The sequence below is a fragment of the Podarcis tiliguerta genome (assembly GCF_965153285.1).
Source record: "Podarcis tiliguerta genome assembly, chromosome: 2".
Lineage (NCBI taxonomy): Eukaryota > Metazoa > Chordata > Lepidosauria > Squamata > Lacertidae > Podarcis > Podarcis tiliguerta.
The window spans coordinates 102,362,097-102,382,396 of record NC_139535.1 but is presented as its reverse complement, the minus strand read 5'-3'; the positions used below and the strand labels follow the sequence as shown (position 1 = coordinate 102,382,396).

The 20,300-nt window shown below is 45.4% G+C and overlaps 1 protein-coding gene across 7 annotated transcripts in view; it reads left to right on the top strand.

Annotated features, from left to right (window-relative positions):
- Positions 1-20,300, top strand: part of RHBDL3 (rhomboid like 3) — a 143,735-nt gene that overhangs the window by 48,764 nt on the left and 74,671 nt on the right. Inside the window, exon 1 of one of the 7 annotated variants that reach the window (XM_083427768.1) lies at positions 17,254-17,276. The exons of the other annotated variants lie outside the window; for them this stretch is intronic. The gene's annotated coding sequence lies outside the window, so the exon portion shown is untranslated. Of the gene's footprint in view, positions 1-17,253; positions 17,277-20,300 lie in introns of those variants that run through there. 7 annotated transcript variants of the gene reach the window in all.

Below are 20,300 nucleotides of genomic sequence, written 5' to 3'. Positions count from 1 at the left end.
CGGTAGTCGTGGACGCATGAACTTCTCCGTGAGTCATCTAGATTTTGGAGTAGCTGGAGATGCTAGGGATTGAACCTGGGTCCTTCTGCCTGAAAAGCATGGAATCATAGAAGCGTAGAGTTGGAAGGGACTCTGAGGATCATCTAGTCCAACCTCTGCAATGCAGGAATATGCAGCTGCCCTGTACGGGGATCAAACCTGCAACCTTGGTGTTGTTAGCACCATCCTCTAACCAACTCAATTAGTGAGGCATGCACTTCCACTGAGCCAAGAATTCTCTTCAGTATGTTCCCCATGTCCACGTTCGATTATTCCTATAATAGGAGACTGTCATCACCTATTGGTTATACTCCCTATGAGAAGATGTTTGGTAAGAAACCTTACGTCAAGCACATGAGAATCTTTGGTTCTGACATGTGGGTCCACACCCCACATTTCCCCCCCACTTAGGATTGTACTCAACACTCTTTGTGAACCTTTGTGAGGAAGTACGCAGGCTTGTGACACACAACAGGCTTGTGACACACAACGGCCTGCTCCCTTTTTAAGGTGGAACGGAAATATCCTGTACAGACTAGGCCAAAATATTATAACTGGATTTTATTTATTATAACTTGATTTTGAAGTGGGAATGACCTTGACTTTCCTGGGACTCCTATGAACCAGGGTCCTGCTTGAGGAGATGGGGCACTCTTTTTCTTCTCTCTAGAAGCACGCTATGAAGCGCCCTAGAACCTGTCTGCATATTGCATAACTAGTCAACGGTCTGTTTCCAGGCGCGATTCAGAGTGCTGCTTTTGACCTCTAAAGCTGTATATGACTTAGGGCGAAGCTATTCAAAGGACTGTATTTCCTCATATGAACTTGCCTGGGTTTTGAGTTCTTTTGGGGGAGGCTCTTCTCTTGGTCCTGCCACCCTCACCTGCATGCTTGGAGGTGGACACAAGAGAGGGTCTTTTTGGTGTCTGCTCCCAGACTTTGGAACTCCCTCCCTAGAGAAGCCAAATTGGCTCCTTCCTTGTTGTCCACCTTCCAACAGGTGAATACTTTATTTGTCCAACAGGGAGCTGCTTTTATAATGAAAAAGCTGGTACTGTGCTTTTTTTATTGTAATTATGTGTATCGTTTCAACTGATTTCTATAGATAGAATTAAAACTATCTATCTATGTTGAATTGTTTTTTAATTATTGTTTTTTCAATGTTTTTAGCGGCTCTTATTTTTTATCTGCAAGCTTCCTTGAATCATGTGAGGGGAAAAGGCAGGGCATAGATAAAATGATGATGATGATGGTGATGATGCAGTTAAGGTCATCTTGGACTCTGAATTTAATGGTCCTACCAGTGTGGGTGGATGTGGGTGTATTTTGACGGCAGTGTGTATTACCTTCATTTCAAATGTTGTAATGCCCCCCCCCATCAGAATTTCTTCAACACCTTTATAATGTTGGTTTCTAAAGACCACTTGTTAAAGAGGCAGGTGTTGCAAAATATCTTGCTTGCTTCTCGTTCAGATCCCCCCCCCCTTTTTTAAAGTATGCGTTCCCGCGACCTGATTTATCTCATTATTCATTTTGCAAATTACCATAAGGAGGTGCACAGCCAGAACCTTTCTTCATTTTCAGAGCTGACAATAATAATTCCTCTTCTATTTTCTGTCTCTCTGGTTGCTCTGTGCTTCCTGTGTAAGATGATATCTTTATGCCCAGACTGGCAGATGGAAAACCAAGAATCCGTTACATTTGCAATTATGATTTCCTAGTTGGCTTGCCTTGCCTCTGAAGCTACCCTATTGTGCCTTGTCAGTTTCTGCAGTGTGTGCCTTCTGGAGTTCCTCCCTAGTCCCCATGCCCTTCCGTTTCTTCTTCTTCCTGCTATTCTGTCCTGCCCTCAATTAAAATAACCATTGCTTGGCATTGTATTTCCTGCATCCTGTAGATACCTGTAGAAAGCGTCCAAAAAAACCTCCAGAGGGTCAGTATCAGCCCCATGGATCAACAGTTTGAGTTGCAAACATTTTTACATTTTGTTGCTGCTGTCTATTAAAACAAGATTCTGTTTTCTTCTTCCTGAGATAGAACCAGTTCATGTGAGCATTTTGTAAGGGGCAGCAAAGTGCAGATACAGTGGTACCTTGGGTTAAGTACTTAATTCGTTCCGGAGGTCTGTTCTTTGCCTGGCGAGTCCCCTCCCCCCAAGTGAAATGAAGACACTGGACACATATTTAAGGTTAATGGGCATAAAAAGACCACAACTTTATTGATTACAGGTATTGGAAGGTATTGGCCTTAGGCATTGGCTCCTATTGACTACCCGGCATGGGGACCGGGAAGGGTTATCCACCAGCCGTGGGAGTCCTGTTGAAGTACGCCAACTAGGATCCCACGGGTGTCACCGCTCGGGGGCGTGCCTGTGGGTCTCACCTCCCTAGGTTTCGGACAGGGCAACGCCCAACCCCGGAGTCCTCTACTGGGCTACCCTTTTGATTGGTGGAAGGTGATGGCGCTTCCTTCCCCCCTTCATTTGCATAACAATTAACCCCTGCCAATGCCTAACCGCCAATACCAAAGAGGTTGTGACGTTTGCTACGAGGTAGGCGAAAAAACCAAAAGGCTGGAAGTGCGCCAAGTTGGAAAAATTCCTACCAGGCCCCTTGCGGCGACCAACCGGAGTCCATAGCAAGGTCAAAGCTAGCTAAGCCTAAAGGGTGGGTGGGATGGGAAAACCGGGCAGCTGAAACGGGGCAAAGAGGGCGGTCCCCAGGCGCGCCGGCCTTAAATGGGCTAGGCCATGCCTCCCCTGCCTGCTGATTGGCAGGTCGGGTCGCAGACACGCCCAGGGATTCCCTCTTCTCGAGGGGGCTAAAACGAGCCCCCGCGTGTGTGGGAGGGGGTGGCCCGCAACCCCCCCTCCTCTCGAGTTCGGAAGTGGCTTAACCTGAAACTGTTCTTAACCTGAAGCACCACTTTAGCTAATGGGGCCTCCTGCTGCCGCTGCGCCGCTGGAGCACGATTTCTGTTCTTATCCTGAAGCAAAGTTCTTAACCTGAAGCACTATTTTTGGGTTAGCGGAGTTTGTAACCTGAAGTGTATGTAACCTGAAGCGTATGCAACCCGAAGTACCACTGTACAGTGGTGCCTCGCAAGACGAAAAGAATCCGTTCCGCGAGTCTTTTCGTCTTGCGGTTTTTTCGTCTTGCAAAGCAAGCCCATTAGCGGATTAGCGCTATTAGCGCTATTGGCAGTTTAAGGGCTATTAACGGCTTTTTAAGGCTTAAGGGATTAGCGGTTTAGCTGCTAAAAGGCTATTAGCAGCTTAGCGCTTCAGAAAAAGGGGTTGGGGAGCGAAAAGAAAGCTCAAAAAATTTTGTCATTTTCGTCTTGCGAAGCAAGCCCATAGGGAAATTCGTCTTGCGAAGCGCCTCTGAAAACGGAAAACCCTTTCGTCTTGCGGGTTTTCCATCTTGCGAGGCATTCGTCTTGCGGGGCACCACTGTACTGACCATGAGTTGTTTCCATTTGATTCTAGAGAGTTTGGTTTGATTTGAGGGATATTCTGACTAGAATAGTTGGAACAAATAATAAAATTGCCTGTAAATAAAACCTTAAAAAATTTAGCACAATATGTGCAATTGCTAGATATAGATTAGCTAGAAGCTCAGTGCAAACAGGAAACACCAAACACATTGACTGCCTACTTCAACCCCCAGGCTTCAGTCCTATATGCTGTTAAGCGAGAGTTAAGTCCTCAATAGAACTTACTTCTGACATATATTGGATTGTGGTATAAATGGAGCCCTACATCCAAATCAGTGACAAACCCAGCTGAAGCCTCAGGGTGGGAATGAGCAAAGAACTGTATTAAACAAGCAGCAAAAGTTATGTAAGAAGCAGGAGGCAATCCCATGATCTATACATAGGAAGTAAATTGGTGCAACCACCATTAAGTCCCTGCTGTGTGCCATCTCACATCTTGTATAAAAAAAGAAAAGCTATCAGGGATGCCTCCCTCAGGGATATAATTCTAGAGGTACAGATGTACCTATAGGAGAAGCACTCAAGCATTTTATTAATGCTAAATTGTATTTTTCCACATCAAATATTTCTGGAGTCCCATTTCCTCTGCTTTTTTCTTTGCTTCCCCCCCGCCCCTGCCCAGTGACTGCCATGAATGTTGAGTAGTGCACTAATCCCATGTTTATGCGGTGGCAAGCCTTGTAAACTTTGAGATCCAGTGTGTTGTAATAGTTAGAGTGCTGGACTAAGACCTGGGAGACCAGCATTCAAATCGCTACCAAGCCATAAAGCTAGCTCACCTTGGGCCAGTCACAGTCTCCCAGCCTAAGGGGCACATCTACACGTACCTTTTGGCCTGCGCTTCCTAAGTTCACAGGAAAACCTGCTCTTTAATGCTGAATTGGAACAAATGGCAATTCGGCTTTTCCATAGATTGCTATTTGCTCTGATTTAGCGGTAGAGAACGGGTTTTTGTGGGGAAAGTTCTGGGGCAAAAAAGAAAGAAAGAAAAGAAAAGTGCTTGGACAAGGGAGCTTTAAATCACAGACCTGTGCCTGGAAGTGCAGCACGAAAGGATGTCTGGATGAGCCCTAACCTACCTCACAGGGTTGCTGTAATAATAAAAATTGGGGGGGGGGGACCAGGTACACCATCTTGAGCTCCTTGAAGGAAAGGTGGGATATGAAAGTAAACATAATAATAAGCAAGTGCTGTATTTAGTCATGTTTACATCTATGTAGGCATGGCTGCTGAAGAGCAGGCCGGGAACTTCTCCTGGGCCTTTGCTTCTTCTTGTGTGTGTGTTGTGTTGCCACTGAGCCTTTTTGTTGTCCTCTTGGTGAATGAGGATTTTGCCCCAAGTTCACTGGAGGCTGTGTTTGCTCAAGAGTTCATGAGAACTCGGTGGCGGAGAGCAGAGAAGGTGCCCGACATGAAGGGATTAAGAGGGGGGGTCTCTCTAAGACCCGAACACAGTCTGTCGCAGACAGCTTTTCTTGCTCCTGGATTAAGGTTCACGCTGTGTTGCTCACCGCTCTTTTGAAAACCATGTCGAGTGATGTGGGATGCCACTCTGTCCCTGCGGTTGTACTTTGTACCATTCTGCTTCCCGTCTGCTTCATTTAGCCTCTCTCGCCTTTAGCCTTCCATTCAAGGAGCATCTTTCACTCCTCTCCCCATTCAGCTTTCCCTTTGCTGTCTTGCCCCTTGTTAAGACTCCGCAGCCTTCAGCACCATTCATCTCGTCCTCTGGCTCATTCACATTTCTGCTTTCCTTTACTCCATTCATATCCCACCGTCCGTCTGGCTGGCGAACCAACCAAAGGGCTTCTCTTCTTCCCGGGCTCACCACCCCCTTTGTCTTTTGGCAATCCCCTTAAACATCTGACAGCTGATAAGGCATGGGGTTTTGAGATAGGTTATTGTGCAGCCCCCTCTGCCTCCCTTCCAAGGGTCCTAGTTTATGCCTGGAATATGGGGCTAAATTTAGCATCATGCGTTAAACAACTTAAAATATTTTCATCTGTTTGTCCCGGTATGACAGTATAGAACTTGATTTCTTCTACACCTTTTTTGCTAGGAACTTGCAGTTTGCTATATAAATGCAAAGGGTGTGTGTGTGTGTGTGAGAGAGAGAGAGAGAGAGGGAGAGAGACAGACAGACAGAGTGAGTGAGTGAGAAATTATCACCTTCAGAGGCAAAGGTATGGTAGTCTTAATTTCCTACTGAAACGTGAAGCTGATATTTAAAAAAGAAAATAAAAAGATTAACTGAAGGTATCATCAGCCTGACAACCGGTAGAAATGTGAGATTTGTCACCAAAAGCGATGACTACTCAGCGAAAATCTATGTGTTCCATTACAACAGGAAAGGAAATGGTCTACTTTTATGTCACAATTTTATTTAATCATCTGTGAATTTTAAAGGTAGTTTTCAAACAGTAAATGGTTTACAAGATAGACTGTAGAGAATTCCTGCTGCTGAATAGGAGCAGGGGGGGGGGGCTCTATTATATTGTCCATTGTGAAATCCCTTTGGTGTATGGCAGCAAATTTCGCTCCTGCTTTTTGATGTCCCTGTTATCCCAGTGAAGTATTGGCGTATCTCTGCATTTTATTGGAAACTTCATGGCTAGTACTCAAGTCTGAGAAAATAAGTTGTGTATGTGAGCGAGTAACATGGCGGGCCAGGGTGTTCAGCTTTGGCAAGGGAGACCTGGGTTCAAAAACATCACACTGTGACCTTGGGCGTCTCCTGATCTCTGAGCCTTAACTCTGAGCTCTTTAACGCTGAATTGGAACAAATGGCAGTTCATCTATTCCATAGATTGCTATTTGCTCTGATTTAGCGGTAGAGAGTGGGTTTTTGTGGGGAAAGTTCTAGGGCAAAAAAGAAAGAAAAGAAAAGAAAAGTGCTTGGACAAGGGAGCTTTAAAACACAGACCTGTGCCTGGAATTTTTGAGCAATGAAATCTCTCCTAACCAATATCCACACCTGCTTAGAAGACTTAGGAATTAAGTCAGCCACATACACTTGCCCCCGCTTGGTAGGGTGTTAATGTGTTCAGGATCACTGCTTCCATGTGTCTGTTTCTGCACCTTCATTCACACATGAATGCTTTCAGTTTTATGCCTCTGAAATCCATCCCGATGCTTCCTGTGTTCACACTAGTGGATGGAGCTTGATGGGGATGTATGTACACGGTGTGTTGTTGTTCCCTCCCCTCAATTAGTATTTCCCCACTCCCCATAAATTCCACAAACCCAAGTTCTGTTGTGGGCCTTGGGGCAAGTATTGTATACCTTTGCAGCACATTTTTAACCCCTCCCAATAATTTTAATTTTTAAATATAAGTGTTTCAATCTACCAGATTTTCACAAAAGAGCTATCTGTCATCTATCCATCTCTCTCTCTCTCTCTCTCATATGTGTGTCACTTCAGGCCAGTAAAACTGAGATCCATTGTGGGCATGCACACAGTAATTCATCTACCTGTACACATGCACCTTAAAAAAACCCCAAAAAACCCCCAAGATTTTCAAAAAGGAGCAGGAAAAAATTTGTGCTCTGAGCCAGGCAAGGATTTGAGATCACTGTCATGAAAAGTTGCCACTTCCTTTCCTCGCCTCCTGTTACCTGCAGAGGCAAGTTTTATTTTTAACACAGCTGTTTTGTGGAAAAGAAATTCTGCACAAGGTAACTGTTTTAAAAATACTGCAAATTTGCCTTCGGTGACAACCGGAGGTGGGGTGGAGAAAGGTAGGTTGCGTTCAGTCCTTTGGGCGGATGCAAACAAAATGGAAGAAGAGGCTATTGTGATAGGTGGAATCCAATGAAACGTCGCTGCATACTTAAAACACAACAAAACTCCATCCACACAATGCACTGCAGTGTATCCACAGTCTAGCACAATGCGATTTTATATTAGATTACCCCCCTCCCTTATTGGTTTATCTGCACATGCTGTAATTGTGTGGATGCTGCATTTAAAAATAAAAATAAAAAAAGTAAGAGGCGCAAACAGCTTCAAACCCACATTAAACTCCAGTGTGGACGAACCCCTAGTCTCAGTGGAGGAGATGTGTAAAGCCGTCACATGAGATTCAGGCTGCTTTCAGAGGCTCTTGAGGTTCAAGCTGCTTCCATGGATTTTGAAACCCAACCCTTGGCAAAAACCGTATGGGGAACGTGATGACAGCCTCTACCCAGTGCTGATTTCTGATCATGCCAAATTTCAGGTAGAGAAGCTATGGGATCACTATAGGACAAATGAGTGAACATTTCCAGAAGGACCTCTCGGAAAACAGCCGTTCTTTTATGCCCATAGTGTTTTCCAGAATAGCCTCTCTCAAATCATCTAAGTGTTAGTGCTGCCTCCCAGAAACCTAGGAGCGAAGATGGGTGGATTCCCCCCCCCCTTATCAGCGGTCAATAGCAGGTCATTCACTTGTAATTTAGGTTTCATCCACCACTTTTGACAGCCATGGCTTCCCCCAAAGAATTCTGGGAATTGTATAGTTTAGTCCTCACAGAACTTTGGTCCCATTGGCCCCCCTCTTTACAATGTAAAGATGATTAATACTGAACTTACTACAGCGCTCCTTTTGTAGGGATTACTGAATTAATGTAAAGGAAAAATTTTTTTTAGCCTGCTATCCTAAATACGGGGACGCGGGTGGCGCTGTGGGTTAAAGCCTCAGTGCCTAGGGCTTGCCGATCGAAAGGTCGGCGGTTCGAATCCCCGCGGCGGGGTGCGCTCCCGTTGTTCGGTCCCAGCGCCTGCCAACCTAGCAGTTCGAAAGCACCCCTGGGTGCAAGTAGATAAATAGGGACCACTTACTAGCGGGAAGGTAAACGGCGTTTCCGTGTGCGGCTCTGGCTTGCCAGAGCAGCGATGTCACGCTGGCCACGTGACCCGGAAGTGTCTTCGGACAGCGCTGGCCCTTGGCCTCTTTGAGTGAGATGGGCGCACAACCCTAGAGTCTGTCAAGACTGGCCCGTACGGGCAGGGGTACCTTTACCTTTTATCCTAAATACAGTTCCTAGGGAGGAAACCTTGTTGAGAAAGACCCCAGTGGGACTTCCTTCTAAGTAAACGTGAATAGGATTTTGCTGTGTATATGCAAAGTGGTGCTCTTTAAATGGAAGGCGGCATGCTACAAGCAAGCCATTATCCCTCAGCCCCATCCGAAAAGTAGCATCGCCACCTCTCCCCCAGCATGAAGTTGCCAACCAATTGGCTTGGGGGGTTGCCTGGTCTGCCATAGCAAGCCTGAGCCTTTGCAATCAGCAAGTGAAAAGCCTGTAGAGACTGAAGGCAGATCGTTTCTGGTTTCTCCATGTTCTGTTCGTTTGTATGTTTTTTAAAGCACAGGAGCAAAGGGCTTCAGCACACAAATTCTTTTTTTTAAAAATTAATTTTTATTAAGGGTTTTCTTGTTTTACAGAAGTAAGTGTAATGCCTCGTTGTTGTTTTTCCATGTAACATTTTTACAAATCCATTTCATTTGTTGAGGCATTAGGGGGAGAAGAAAAGAAAAAAGAAAGGGGGGATGGAGAGAGGGAAGATGGAAGGGGGTGGGGTCGGGTGGCGGTGTTTCTATTATGTTTAATGTATGTAGAGTTTGGGGTCAGCGTTGTTTGTGTTGTTCACTTGTGTTCCTTTGGTGGTGAGAGAGGTTGGGGTTGGCCTAGGGTGTGATTGTTTGCTTGTGATTGGCTGTGGTGATCTTTGTTTTCGTGTGTGAGTGAGGTGGGTGGGTGTTTTGGATCAGGTTAGCCATATTGATTTGTATGCTGTTGGTGGATTATTGTCATTGTCCTGTTGGGCTGTGTATGTGCAGCACACAAATTCTGCAGTGCAACCATAGTTCTTGCACCTCCTCTTATGCTTCAGAGAGGCTGTCCATTAAAAACAAAAGCAAATAAATTATTGTTTAGCAAGGCACTAAGGTGAATGTTCCATCGGTGCAAGGATTTCTCTTCCCCACTCCATGCAAACCCAAAATCTGTTCCAGAGATTGCCCCAACACTCCAGAAAATATCTGGAGATAGCCCAGGCTTGTGGGGAGAAGGAGAGGAAGTCCCATTGCACTAGTGACAACCCTTGGACAAGTTCAGTTGTTTAGTTTAATGCTCCCCTTTGTGTGCATAAATGTTGGCCACCAACTTTTATTAAAACATTTTGCAGAAACAATGGTGAAACGGCTATAGCGACCGGGGGAGAAATGTCTTGGTTGACGCTGTGTTCACCATCCGATGCGTAACTTCGCAGCTACCTTTCAATTTACTCCATTTAATGATGTTGAAAAACTTGCTGAACTGGTGTTGCAGAAGTCTCCCTGGGACAGAAAAGGGGGATGAGAGCTGAGAGCCTTTTCAGACCAGCCTTACAGCTCCTAAAATATGTATGTATATTTTCACTCTGACTTGGCCAAGTGAGAGTGGTTTGTTCCATACATTATCCTTTATTGTGAAGAGTCTTAAGAAGTGGCTGGGTGTAAGCATATGCAGCTGTCAGTGTGATTTACATGTTGTGTATTTGATCAAAGGACCTCTTCCTTGGACAGAGAAACTGTCCACTCCAATCTGTGCACAGAATGAACACTCCAGTGACATTGGGAGGGAGGGAGGGAAGATGAAGAAGAACACGAACCCCGAAGATGAGAAGCCATCTATTCCAGGCACACACAAACCCTCATTTAAAGGCTGGACTCAGAAAAGCTAGTTGGCCCCCATAAAACCTCCACTAGGGTTGTTTTCCATATCAATATGAAGAGGTTACAAAAGCAGGGGAAAGTGAGTATTGCAGGCAGGATTTAAAATAAATAAATAGAATTTTCTGCCTCTTCAGATTTGGATTTAAAAAACAAAAGCTTATTGTTGCGGGGTGGGGGAATGGTGAATTAATTTTCTGCAGCTGCTCCTTTAGACCATAAGGGGAATATGTTGATGCAGCCTTTTATATGGGGCAATCTTCAGGGTTGACAGGAGGGGTTTCCCATTTAAACGGCCTTTGAGGCAGCCAGAATGGTTCACGTGATATTTTTAAAAAACTGTAATAGAAAGCAAAATGGTTTTTCTGCTTCCCCCAAAAAAACTAGCAGAATAAGCATTCTTAGAGAAGATCTGTGCAAAGACTCCACACTCCCAGATCTAAAGGGGGGAGAGAGAATTTTTCTCTTGGTGGGGAGCAGGGGTACAACAAGGCAGTGATTTCCATCCCACCTTGTTTTTGTCACAATTACCAACGTTCCCATTCCTCTGCAGTTCAGTTTCTGCCAAACATAATTGGCTTCACTGCCCACTATTTAACATAAGTTACATAATTTGCAAAGTTTATGTAATTTTTCATATAATGTACATACCTGGCATTCATTTCAGTGCACAGTAAATACCAATTTAGAACAATAACAAAATTAGGTATTGTTCGCAGGCATAAAAAAAGCACAGCCATGATGTGAACAATTGCATTCACTTGGCTGATTTCCCTTTCTGACAATTGCAGATGTACACACAAACACAGTCATTTCTGCATCCTTTTCTGTTTTCATCAGAATCCATCCATATCCCTAGTGGGAAGGCTGTTAAAAAGTGTGTGATGGCAAAGGGCCAATGCCTGCTGGGAGGCGGGAGGTAACACCAATCCCTTTTCTCGTTTCCTCTTGAGCCTTGCCAGGATTACCTCTCTTCTTCAGTAGCTTCTCCACTAAGCTAATATTGCCCTCTGCTAGGTTCACTTCCCTCTAAGGATGCAAGCAGTCAGCCCACCTTCCTTTGCCACATTGCCTCCACCTGCCAGCTTTGCCCCGTCTCATATTTCAGGGAATGACATGTCATTGTTGCTCTTCCAGCTCCATCCACTGGGGACTTCCCTTACCTTCCAAACTGGCCAGCCAGGGCAGTCCGGCTGCACCCCTTTGTGACTACTAGAGCAGGAAATCTGAAGCAGTTGGAGCCACCACATATTGCTCACATCCACAGCCTCAGGCTGAGCCCATCGCAAAGCTGGCTGAAAGTCACCTAAAGACTTCAAAGTAGCTGAAAATCCCACCTGCCCCCAGGAAATGTGTTCCCTATTCCAAATTGCTTTGATTGTGCTCAGCAGTGTTTACATTGCTGAAGAGGAAATAGCCTGAACTGAGAAACAACTTACTCTTAATTTTGCTCTTTCCTAAGGGAGAAACCACTGCCCATTCTCTGGGTTCGACAGCTATAGCATTAAAGAGAAAGGGCAGCATCCCTGGAAATGTCAGGTATTTTTCCTCATGGGAGTCATAGGCTGGGAGATCTGCCAAGGTGATAGACAGGGATCAGTGGAGTTGGAAGCCCGTTTAAAGCTGCTTTATTACAGAGTCAGGCCATTGGTCTGTCTAGTCTAGGTCTGCATCCAGAGAGGACTAATCTCCTGGGACAGCTCAGAGTGCCAGCTGCATGGGAGCTCAACAGCCAAGGCATGCCAATGGATACCATTCAACTGAGCTTGAATATCTAGGTTCAGTTTGCTTTAACTCTGCTTCTGCAGTTTGTTCCTAGCAGAGAATGAGAGTCATTATTAACATTTTTCCATAGGATATATTATGGTGGGCAGGTGGAAAGGGAGGCATACTTTGTTCCATATTGCATTCAGCTAGCACAAGTATTCTGGGAGAAGGCTCTCTTCAGTGTTCTAAAATGAATCCATCTCAGTACAAAAGTTCCCTTTTTTCTCACATTTTCTCTCTCCTCTTCTTCTCCCTTTGCTAGCCTCGTTATACAGAAAAAGTTTAAAGCAGATAAAATAAAATCATTTAAAAAAACCAGAAGATTTGAAACAATGCACAAGGCAAAATCCCTAAAACACTCATCCAACAACACAACATGAAAGGCAACTCCTACCCCACTTTTCTGGTAAAAAGTGTGATTTGGAAAGGACCACATTCAAATGTCACCTCACCTGTAAACTTACTAGGTGGCTCTTAGCCATCACTGAATGTGTCCCACCCCCCAGCCACAATTCCTGATTGCATAACGCTGGCCTACCTTCCAGTGCTGTTGTAAGGTTTATTGGGGAAAGGTATGGCAGTCTTCAGGGACACAGGTGGCGTTGTGGGTAAAAGCCTCAGCACCTAGGGCTTGCCGATCGAAAGGTTGGCAGTTTGAATCCCCGCGGCGGGGTGCGCTCCCGTTGTTCGGTCCCAGCGCCTGCCAACCTAGCAGTTCGAAAGCACCCCTGGGTGCAAGTAGATAAATAGGGACCGCTTACTAGCGGGAAGGTAAACGGCGTTTCCGTGTGCGGCTCTGGCTCGCCAGAGCAGCAATGTCACGCTGGCCACGTGACCAGGAAGTGTCTTCGGACAGTGCTGGCCCCCGGCCTCTTTGAGTGAGATGGGCGCACAACCCTAGAGTCTGTCAAGACTGGCCCGTAAGGGCAGGGGTACCTTTACTTTTACCTTTACACTTGGAGGGCACCAGGTTGGGGAAGCCTGGTGCATACGATGTGCTTTGAACACTGTAAAATTTCCTACCTGGATCCCATTTTTTATCTGCTCGGAGCAGATAATTAGTAGTTTCCGGCTGTAGCTCTGCTGGCATCCTTTTCGTGCTGCGAGACACAGAGGTCAAAGGTTAGAGAGGCAAGCGCTGAGCATGTACCCTGTTGCGTACTGAGCCTCAGTGAAAGCAAAGCCTCCGTTTCTAACTTGGGAGCTGAAATCCGTTCCACGTCTTATCCTATTCCTATTTCCATTAGTTTTAATGGACTCACATAAATAATCGATGAGGAAGGAGCGGAGTAAGGAGGGCTAGGCCTGCAAATATGTCCTTTAGTCTTAAAACAAACAGCCAAACCGAAGACGTCTCCTTGCTGCCCTTCAGCTCTATTAACCACCCACTCTTTGAAGAGGAAATTTATTGCCAGTGATCCCTGGGTAGAATTTGCTTTAATTTTAATGCACACATGCCTGTGTGCACGTGCGCACACACACAGACACACAGAGTGTGGCACCTGTTCTAATCCAAATAGGCATCACTGCAGCCTTCTTCTTCACGCTTGGGTCCTTATATGTCCTCAGTGGCATCTCTTCCAGTTGTGGAACAGGCTCTCTGGAGAGACCCACCTGGTGGCCAGCCTTAATATCATCTGGGCACATGGCCTATACCTATTTATTTCCCTAGGCCTTTATAAATCACGCGCTAGTTCTGTTCTTGTTTAGCTCAGTGGATTTTACTGGCTGCCCCTGTATTAAATTGGTTTTAGCACTGCATGGTTTTGTTCTCTGCTTTTAAATCATACTTTTTGGCGTCTTGTCATGTTCTATCCCTTGCCTCTTTCCCCCCTTTTAGTATAATTGTGATTTAAACTTTTGCTCTGCGTCTTATTGCCTCTTCCTATCTTACAGAGGTTCTTGGGCCTGTGCAGGGAGTGGTCTGGGAAGGAAGTGGTTGCTAGATTCCTCCTGGGAGGGGAAACATCATATTCTGAGCAGGGTCAGCCTCTCACATTTGATCCTTTTGGAGGGAAGGTCATTAAACCTGTAGTCCTGGATAATGTAAAAAATTTTTTTTGCCATTCCTTCCGGTGTAGCTTCTGACCTGGGAATGGAATTGCTTTAGTTCCATTGGTGTTTGATCTGTGTCAGCTGGAGGAACATGATGGCCCTAGATATCTCAGCAGCATTTTTTAAAAAAAGAAAAAAGGATGGACCTTGTAGTTTGGGTGGATTGCCTAAGACAACAGAGTGGGGAGTCTGTGGCCCTCCAAATGTTGTTGGGCTCCAGCTTCCATCATCCCTGATCGCTGGCTGTGTCACCTAGAACTGATGGGAGTTGAGAGTCCAATAGGTTTGAAGAGCCACAGTTCCTCTCTTCCTGGCCCAAGATCTAGGAAAACCAGACAGAAGGCGTAATAGCTCAGTCAGTAGAGCATGAGACTCTTAAAACTCAGGTTTGTGGGTTCAAGCCTCAGGTTGGGCAAAAGTTTCCTGCATTGCAGGCGGGTCGCACTACATAACCCTTGTGGTCCCTTCCAATCATGATTCCATGATTCTAAGTCATCCATCAAAAACTAATTAGGGAGGAACCATATCTCAGTAGTTGAGCCCACTGGAAGGACTGTACATCATCAGTGGTAGGGTATCAGGTTTGCATGCTGAAAGTTCCAGGTCCATTCCTCAACAGCTTCTGGTATGACGAGCAAATGTGCCTTCCTGAAATCCTGGAGAGCTCCTTCCAGCAGAAAATATTGAGCTAGATGGCCCAATGGTCTGACTCAGGCGTCAGCAGCCTTTTTCAGCCGTGGGCCGGTCCACCGTCCCTCAGACCATGTGGTGGGCCGGACTATATTTTGAAAAAAAATATGAACAAATTCCTATGCCCCACAAATAACCCAGAGATGCATTTTAAATAAAAGGACACATTCTACTCATGTAAAAATACACTGATTCCCGGACCATCCATGGGCCGGATTGAGAAGGCGATTGGGCCGGATCCAGCCCATGGGCCTTAGGTTGCCTACCCCTGGTCTGACTCAATATAAGGCAGCTTCCTATGTTCCTTTGGGCAATCAGAATGCCTTGGCTTCAATTCTTTGGATCTCTGGCTAGCAAGCGATATGAAAAAACCTCTGCCATAGACTCTGGTGAGCCACCACCAGCACCGATCAGAGTAGACCACACTGGGTGAACAAATAGTCTGGCCTTCATGGAGGCAGCTTTTTGGGATCAGAGGGTACCAGCTGCCGCAGCAGTTTTATCCTTCCAACCTTTGCCTCTACCTTGCACAGATGAGACTATAATCCTTCCCAAGCCAGTCATATTCAAGGAAAGGGCAGAGTGAAAACAGAATATCCCACCTGCTTCACAGCTACCTGATCAATACCGTATATCCTTTTGCTCATTCTTCTCGGTACTCAAGAGGCACTGCAGAGAGAGATTTCTCATAGACCAGGCCAGAAGTCCTTTGAGAGCTCTGCGCTCCTCTTTCTGCAGCTCCGGAGCTGTCCAGCAAATTCTGCGCTTGTGATTTACTAGGGGCATTACCTCAGCACTTGAATGTTATCTGACTTCCTGCTAGCAGGGCGATGCTTCCAGCCCTCGGGTTCATCTTGGGTCAAAGCAATCTAAAGCATGCGAAACGTACAACCTGGATGGTACTTAATCACTATGGGCTGACTGCAGAGAGAGAGGTTTACTGAATGCTACTGTGTGCGCGAGAGAGAGAGAGAAAGAGAGAGAGAATGAGGGGCTAGAAATCAGTGTTAGAAACTCAGATATATAAGCTAGGTGCCAAATGGCTCCTTAAACAGCTACAGTCACCAAAGCGGAGTCATTTTTGGGTAAGATGGCTCTAATGTCTTGTTTTTCAAATGATGGACTGACTGTGATTGATTCTCAGTTAAAACACCTGGCTAGTTCAGATGAGAACCTTGATCCAGGTTGAGAACTTGAGAACTTAAAGGGGGGAAAGCCACTTGATCCAGGGACAAGCCCACATATATATTGACCTATTCCAACCTCTTTTTCTTCATGGTGACACAGACCATTCATAACCAAAGAATATTCTTTACAACTGTGAACAGGGCAACGTTATAGAGAATAGTCAACGAGACAGTCATAGAATCATAGAACTGTAGATTGGGAAGGGACCACAAGGATAATCTAGTACCACCCCATGCAATCAGGAATCCTTTTGCCCAGTGTGGGGCTCAAACTCCCTACCCTGAAATTAAGAGTCTCATGCTCTTATCAACTGAGCTATCAAGATGATATCGTAGATGTTATTGCTATCATTGTTTATGGTTAATACTGATGCTTTCTACACCTCTTTGAATTTTTTTCATAAAACTGTAGAAGTCTTTTAAATGAATGAAATTTTATACCATTTCCTCTTCCAAGAAAGGTTTGTGGTAGCTGAATCATGGAAAGGATCTGGTCCTCTTCCTTGTTTTCAGCTGGGCGGAGATCTCTTCGTTGTTGTTTTTATTGCTCAGATTGGTCCAGGAATTGTCTGTCCTCCCCATTCAAATGAGATCCTGTTTAAAACAGGAAAGGAGAAATGGGTTGAACCGTGTTGTGTGGTAGCGATTTCCCCAGATATCAGGCCATTGTTTAGCAGCAGTGCATCTTTGACCCACCCTGTTTGTGAACTCATCCGTGGCAAATGTGCCTTTAATTAAAGCAGCAAAATAATCTGAGGTTCAGGATTCGTTAACCAACAAAACAAAACAAAACACCACCACAACTTTCCTCTCCTTTTAAAGCCAATTTCCTAGGTCATGTTTTTCTCTACTACGTCACTGGGGTGTCCTTTTATTCCCATAGAATAATTTTAAAAACCTTGTAGGGCGCTTGGGAAGTGGGAGAATCTATTCTCAAATTGGGCTGTGATTATGCCCGTTAGCATATTTACATTTCTGCTTAAGAGCCTGGAGGGGGGATCAAGGGAATTAAGGGCACTTGTCATTGAAATGCAGAGGAAATCTTGCATGAAATTACCGTTAGTGCCCTATTGTTGGAGAGGGCTTCCAGCCGTCCACACCACACCCTCCAGCAGTTTGGTTGCATTTTGCACAGTGAAGTGTGAAGTTAGAGGCAGGAGTAGTGCGACTGAAGTTAAAATAGGGAACCATTAGTTTGGCTTGGTGATAGCATTCGTCTGAGGCTAAGAACTCAAGGGATCCGGATCTGGAGTTAGTCCTGTCTTCACCTCTTAATGAAACTGGAGGTGTTGCCTGTCCTCCCATTCATGACTCAATAATGGATAAATACTCAAAGCTTCTCTTCAAGGTCAGTTTTGTTCTCTTCCTTTCTTCCCCTTTTCCCTCCTGCCCCCGCCCCATCCGCCCTGCCTCTTAGCAAAGGTGGATGGGGTGGGGGAGGATATGTGAAATACATTGAGTTGTACAGTTGCTAAAAGAGAAGAATACTTTCAGAAGAACCAGTGCATTTTCCTGAAATGTATACCTGGCAACCATTCCCCAAAGGGTTGTAGCAGTTTCTTTTTCTTGACGTGGAGATGTGTATGCCTTGCTTACCAGACTTGGCCCTCCAGATGTCTTGGGACTACAACCCCCATCATCCCTGGCTAACAGGACCAGTGGTCAGGGATGGTGGGAATTGTAGTCCCAAAACATCTGGAGGGCCGAGTTTGGCCATGCCTGATCTAGGTAGTCTGCCTATTTAAAGAAGCCACCTAAAAACTCAAAAGAGACTTCGTACTCTCAGTACTTGGGTAGTGTTTACAAAGCAAAATACTGCTCCTTTGTCATATGTATGTACATTATCCCACAATGTAGCATGGGATTAGTGGAGCTGCCTTATGCTGCTTCTCAACCCAGAGTTGTATGTACCTGTTACGACCCACTGCATTGGCTTTTGGGTGTACCTGGACTCACAATGGCACCATCCCTGACAATTAGGCAAACAAGAATGCTTATAGAGTTAGCTGTTGGTTCTCCAATTACAGTGAGGGCAGCTGGGCTTCTGACCCCTTTACCTTTTGGGATGGCCCCTGTTTTAGGAATGCTATGGGCTGTGATTTGACTTACTTTAGGACAGATCAAGGGGTGGAGCTTGCAGATTCAATTAAGGGACCTCCTGCCATAATGAATCAGCCACTGCCTGGTATGTTATTTTTGAGGCCACGTGAATCTGTACTGTGATGTTGTAGCTTAGATTATGTAGATGGTGCAGCTGACATCGTCCCTTTTTAATACGTTCCTTCAGTTGGGTTGCATGTGGATGTGCTGGGTGAGCCCACCTAAGCCCCCAATGCTCTGCATGCTTGTCCATACTTTTCATGGAACAGTTGCCTTAATGCATGTGCAGCTGTAGCACCACAGATCCTTCCGAGAAACCCAGCCTGAGCTGAAGGGGGTGGTAGCTGATTTTGTAAATTTTGGTAACCTATAATTAACAATTTGTGTGCTGTTTTCGTGAGCCTGGTAAATAGCAGCTTAGTCAGTGGATGTATTGTACTTGTTTAACAGTGCTTGCGTTTTGAAATGGTTACTCTCAAAGCAAACTCAAGTCACCCTTTGGAAAACCTTGGAGGAATTCTCCATTGTGCTCTTCCATCAGTGCTAGCATTTCAATTTGCCAGGTGGAACTGTCCCCCTTCTTCTCCCCGCCACGGTGATGTTCTGAGTTTCTCCTGCATTACCACCACCATCCATGAGGTGCATATGGGGAGGAGAGAGGAACAAGCCCTACTGCGCGAGTGGAAGCCCTTGCCCAGGGCTTCCACTGCTGGGACTCAGTAGGTGAATCCTGCCTAGGACATTTGAGTTACTAGCCTCTTTGACTGTTGCCTCTACCTCGAGCCCCACGAATCTGGCATCTCCAGTTTTATTGCCGACCCTTGAATGGTACATAATTTGATTTCCCTACACCAGAGAGTTGAATGTGCTGCCTGATGCCTCTGATATGTGGAGCATTGTGCCTGAGGTGAAGGGAGGACTATTGAAGGTCTTATCTATGGTGGTACATGCGTGTATTTGACATTGCAGCTATGGAGTGATGAATAGGTAAAAGTAAAGGACCCCTGGACGGTTAAGTCCAGTCAAAGGCGACTATGGGGTTGCAAAGCTCATCTCGCTTTCAGGCCGAGGGAGCTGGCGTTTGTCCACAGACAGCTTTCCGGGTCATGTGGCCAGCATGACTAAACTGCTTCTGGCGCAACGGGATACCGTGACGGAAACCAGAGTGCATGGAAATGCTGTTTACCTTCCTGCCTCAGTGGTACCTATTTATCTATTTGCACTGGCATGCTTTCAAACTGCTAGGTTGGCAGGAGCTGGGACAGATCAATGGGAGCTCACTCCATCGTGGGGATTTGAACCGCCAACCTGATCGGCAAGCCCAAGAGGCTCAGTGGTTTAGACCACAGTGCCATCCGCGTCCCTTGGAGTGAAGAATATCCTGTATGTGAGCCAGCTCCAAGCCATGAGTACAAATACACAGTGGGGGGAGCGAATATAGGGCGATCTTGGTGCCACTGCACTAGTTGATCTTCTGCTATTCAACAGGCCTGCCTGGAATCCTGACTATAACATGGGCAGTTGCCACAATTCATATTCTGTACAGAATGTTAGCTCGTATACCTGCCAAAAGCAAGATAGAAATAGGAAGGGGGGGGGGAGAGACTGTCAAGTAAACAATATGTCATCGGGGAACATCTAGTAGCCTTTATCAAGTAGATTGCTTTAGCTGAAGTGATAATTCAGTCTTGTAATAATTCTTTCCTATTTCTTGACATATTTGGTTCCAAATGCACTGCTATATTTGTGGGTGTTCGCTGCTTTTTCTTTTTCTTTTTAGCACAACTGGCTATGCTCTGAGAATCATTTTTAACTGTGCCCTTTAAATATAAAGTGCAAGGTTTTATACTCTCTAAAAGGGCACAGTGCAGACTTCACCTTCCCTTTGGCTTTGAGGAGCCCATTATTAGTGGTTATGCAGGGGAAAGAGACGAGAGAAGCTAGAATACTTGGGTGCTATCCAGGTTCAGAGTAAATAGGCATAAAATAATGTAATTTGGGGCAAAAAAATATATATCTTGATGAGTCTAAACTGACAGTGATTAATCAGCAAAGATATCTTGGGGTCATGGTGGTCAAGTCAAGGAAATCGTCAACTCAGTGCAGCAGCAGTGAAAACAGCAATTTTTCTTTGTCTAGGATTATTAGCAAAGGGATTGAAATTAAAATACAGTATCCCAGTGTCTTCCATTGTCTTACTAGACTTGCTGTGCTGCTGAACTATTGAGCATCTTCCAGGCTGTTGCTTATATAGTGTTTTTGTTTTGTTTTT